The 4952-nt window shown below is 35.5% G+C and overlaps 1 protein-coding gene across 1 annotated transcript in view; it reads right to left on the bottom strand.

Annotated features, from left to right (window-relative positions):
- LOC117180927 overlaps nt 1–4952 on the bottom strand; it is a 194205-nt gene that overhangs the window by 41989 nt on the left and 147264 nt on the right. The gene's annotated exons all lie outside the window — the stretch shown is intronic.

Below are 4952 nucleotides of genomic sequence, written 5' to 3'. Positions count from 1 at the left end.
TAAATCCATTATGCATTTAATTTTTTCTTTTTGATTATTGGCAGTACTTTATCATGTATGCTACTGCTACATAGGTAAATATTTGTCACATTTTATATACTGCTGCATGCTGGCCATTCTATAAACCATGATTGGCTAAAAGAACAAAAAATAGTATTATTCAAGCCGAATTTCGTTAATGAAGAAACCTAGTGCAAACCAAAATCCGATATTCATACAACCAATATATTTACAATTCGATCAAAAATAGGGAAAAAATGAAAACATCTGGCTTCTTTTGGAACCGTTTGGACATATTCCTTCTGAGCACTTGGCTTCAGATAACAATATCTCACCTGCAGAACTTTTGAACGTTTTCACTACAAAATCCACACTTCTTATAAATAGCTCTCTCTCCCCATCCTCAGTTTCCTCTACTTTTGGTGATACTAAATTCTTCTTTTTTGACATATCACAAGAAACCCTAATTAAAAAACTTTTCGAGGTAAAATGGAATGCTGAACGTTTTGACGGTATTTCAATTAAAATGATTTGCTTTGCTTTACCATTCATCGGCACAATTTTCTTGCACATCTACAATGCATCCCTACAGGTAGGAATACTTCCAGATGCCTGGAAAGAGGGGATTATTCGCCCTGTTCCTAAAATATCGAACCCTACCTCTCCTAGAGATTTCCGTCCTATATCCATCTTATGTGCCTTGTCTGAACCTTTCAAACGCATTGTCCATCGGCAACTTACTTCACACATTGAAACAAATAATTTAATGGACCTCATGCAATCTGACTTCCGCGCCAAACATAGTACACTTACTGCCTCACTGAAAGTACCTTCTGACCTTAAATTGGCAATAGATAGAAATGAAATAACGGTTGTTGTCTTTTTTGACTTTTCTAAGGTGTTTGATACAGTTAACTATAATCTACTATTGACTAGGCTCAAATCGCTCCACCTTTCAATCATGGTTGTTAAATGGTTTGAATCGTACCTTAGTAATCGTTCTGAAAGAGTAAAAATCAGCAATGGCGAATGGTCAGTTTGTGGGGAGGTTAAGAGTGGTGTCCCTCAGGGAGCCACGCTTGCACTCACTTTATTTAATATTTATACCTCTGAACTTGGTAACGAGCTTCAGAATTGCAACTATCACAAATATGCTGAAGACCTTAAGCTTTACCTTTCCGGGCCAAATGCCAATCTTAAGAGCTTACTTCAAAAGGTACAAGCGGATATTAATCTGGTGGTGCAGTGGGCCTCGACAAGTGGCCTTACTCTTAACCCTGCTAAAACAATGGCTATAATCATAAAACCTTCTTCCTCTCCATCACTTGAAGCAATTGCAACCCTACCGCCTCTTTTGATCGATGGACGTATCATTCCATCTGTAGAATCAGTGAATGATTTGGGATATATTCTTAATCGCACTCTTACTTAGTAAGAACAAGTAGCGGATATTTCAAGGAAAACATTTAGAGTCCTCCAAAAACTTAACAGGAATAAAGAATCACTTCCTACTTCAACGCGTATCCTCCTATTTTAAAGTCTCATCCTTCCTTTCTTCGACTACTACGGCCGTGTAGTTTACGACGATATTGCTGATGAGCTAAATGCTAAGCTTGAGCGCACACTTAATGCTATATTTGCGTAGTTATATTTATATTATTCTTATGTTAATAGCCTGCATATAATTATTTGCATTATACTTTATTTCTTCACTTTTGTTAAAAAAACTTATTTTTGATTTAAATCGTCAAATAGATCGCTGTCATATTTCAACTGTAACGTATATCACGTGTTCCTTATAGGGCTATTTAGCTCTATGAAATTTTCACAAATAAATACAAATACAAATATTTTTTAAATTGTAAAATTATTATGGATTAAGGTCAGCGACTTCACGGCGGCATCCTTTTATCAATTTCCATAGTTTTCCTATTCCAAACCTAAGTAAAACATGTCAATAAACAATTCTAAAAATAAAGAACACAAGTTGCATTTTTATTCTAATTTAAAATTCCCGCCAAGTGAAGCGCAATTTTACGGACAGTACACATGCTTAGTAGTAAGATCTAGTAACGCTAAGCGATCAGCGTCAAATAGCTGGCAGTCGCTTTGGTCTCCATTCAATTGGGTAGTTTGGTTAATCACTTTACTCTTATTTTTTAGTTATAATTCGATTTGTTTCGAAAAAGCAGATATCAAGCGTATATCCCACAACCGTGGAACCGCTTTCAGTGACGAAAAAATGTTCAAAGTGCATTTTTAAACCTCATAACCGAATTATTATTGACCGGTGGTAAGTTTTGAGTCTCTCATAGATTTCACCACTTTCGTGCGCCTCTTTTCAACAGCCTTAAGTGTACCCTTAAATAAATATACCATGCTCAAATTAATCAAATAATAACTACAAATTACTACAACGAAACTCAACGCCTGTGGCGGACATAGTGGAAAACATTCCTCAACCGCGATTAGACCACAATCCGCAAGACAGGCGATCCCGAATTGGCTTTAGGTGAAATACATGGCGTGCGGTCTCTTTGTAGTACTTCGTGATGATTACGTTAGAAGGTGTTTAAAGGAAAATGTTTCTTGACTAGGTAGGTAAAGGATGTATTGTCGGTGTTGTCATTTTCAACTAATCAGAGACCTAGCATCATTTCAATTATTTTTGTTGCGCTTTTACGCATTAATAAACATTCACACAAAAAAATTCAATTAATACGCATTGAAACATTTCAACATGTTCTATCAAGTCCCTTCTTACTGAAAAATAACCTTAAATTCATTTAAAATAAACGCATTTTTCATATTCTTCATGCCATTGAAACTACGTGTAACCATAAATTCAATCTTCCGGAAAAGACGTCTAGAATTCTGATTGGCTGGCTCAAATTTCGCGGCATTATTTAGCCAATCAGAACACCAGGTGTCATTTTGGAAAAAGCAATTTCCGGCTAGATCGTAATTAAGAAATATAAAATTTTAGTGAATAATAATTTATTATTAGATAAATTAACCTAAATCATAATTCAGTAAAAGAAAAATAATGTCCCATCGTAATTCTGAAAAATAAAAATGATTAGAAATGGTAATTCGAATACATAAAAATGATGGAAATTCGCAATAAAAATGAATAAAAATTCGAAGAAATTGCTATTTAGTCAAATGATTTAAGGTAAAATAAATATTAGGAAAAATATAATTTGGCGAATATTCATATGCACCTCGTTTCTCCCAGCTTATCACATTATTTAACCCTCTCCTAAGCTTAATACAATTTATTTGAAATTTTAAGTAAAGAAAGTTTAAATATAACCATCGCATGGAAAACAAATATTGCAACTGAATAATAAAGCATTTATTTTCTTTAAGAAATGTAAAAAAATGTACATTTGGTCACCTTAATTAAAAAATTGCAGACGTTATTCCTTAACTTAAGGGGATTTTGGAAAGTTATAAAGTACGAGGTAAGATTCAGGTTGCAATTTTGAATATTTATGTGTGATTTTTGGCATGCGTCATGTAAATATTATTCTCTTTAGTTGGACAGAGCCGTTTTTTCAATCAAATGTTTATATTTTGTTAAATAATAAAAAATGAAGAAGAGAAGAACTAAAGCTTAATGTTAGCTCTGTGTGTACCTTCGCGGAACACTGATCGGCCTGCGTCAAACCGGCTCTAGGCAGACACCCCGGAGCGCATCGAAGTTCTCGTAACGAATGACCTTTTTATTGTTATGAGATTCAGGCGAGTCACGAAAACTGAGATTATGGATGTTTGGCTTCATTCAATTTTAATTATCAGAATCAGTTTGTTCAAATAATGTGAAGAAAGAGAAAAAAGGTTAATGACAATCGATTAATATTGACAGTGACAATAGAAATGTTAAAGTGCACACGAAAGTATTGTAAGATACAACCAAGTGTGTATTATCTTGATCCTTGAACTACATCTTTATCGCAGCACACATTTTTAAATAACACAGCCCCGCAAAAAAAAGCAGTCTGACCGGCAGACCAGAGCAGTGAATCCTTATGTATTTTGACTCGCTGAATCCGAATTCAAAGTCAGAAATACCAAATTGTCTCGTGTTTTAACCCTAACTTAAAAAAACTCCCGTAAAAGGCGGCTTTCCGCCAAATTCGAAACAAATAGAAAGTGGTCTGCCCGGCTGACCAGAGCAGTGAGTTCTTATTTATTCTGATCTGCTAAATCCATATCCGAAGTCAAAATCTGCAGGTTGGCTCGTGTTTTAACCCTAAACTAAGAAACACCTGCAAAGGGCGGTTTTCTGCCAAATTCGAGAAAAAAAATCGGTCTGTCTGGCGGACCACAGCAGTGTATTCTTATTTATTTTCACCCGCTGAATCCGAATCTGAATTCACAAATATCCAATTGGTTCGTGTTGTATCCCTAACCTCAAAAACCACCTACAGGGTGAAATATTCCATTAGGACAACAAAAATATGGAGCGTCGATACCAAGGCAGGTGGAATGAACATATGATGGATGATTATTGCAGGATTCTCGCACGAAGTATACCAGAAAACGGAAATGTAAAAATCAGCCATTACACAGATCTTTCAAGAATAAAAGAAGTCGATATCACAAAAAATTGAATTGTTCTCGCTATTTGTGCGATAATTATGTTGAAGGAGCTTGCATGCCTCGAGTTTTGATAACCCCCGGCATGTACACCCTAGTCTACCATATTGGAGTCGTCCTGTTGAATTTCGAAAATCTGGCATTTCGATTCGAATTTCGCGGAAAACTGGCTTTTAACGGGTGCTTTTTGAGGTCAGGGATGAAACACGAGTTAATTGGACACTACTGACTTTGAATTTGGTTTCATCGGAACAAAATACACAAGGATACACTGCTCTGGTCTGTCGGACAGACAGCTTTCTTTTTGTCGAATTTGGCGGAAAATCGCCTTTTAAAGGATTTTTCTT

The sequence above is a fragment of the Belonocnema kinseyi genome, chromosome 9, assembly GCF_010883055.1.
Source record: "Belonocnema kinseyi isolate 2016_QV_RU_SX_M_011 chromosome 9, B_treatae_v1, whole genome shotgun sequence".
NCBI classification, from domain to species: Eukaryota; Metazoa; Arthropoda; class Insecta; order Hymenoptera; family Cynipidae; genus Belonocnema; species Belonocnema kinseyi.
This window is presented reverse-complemented; position numbering and strand designations above follow the sequence as displayed.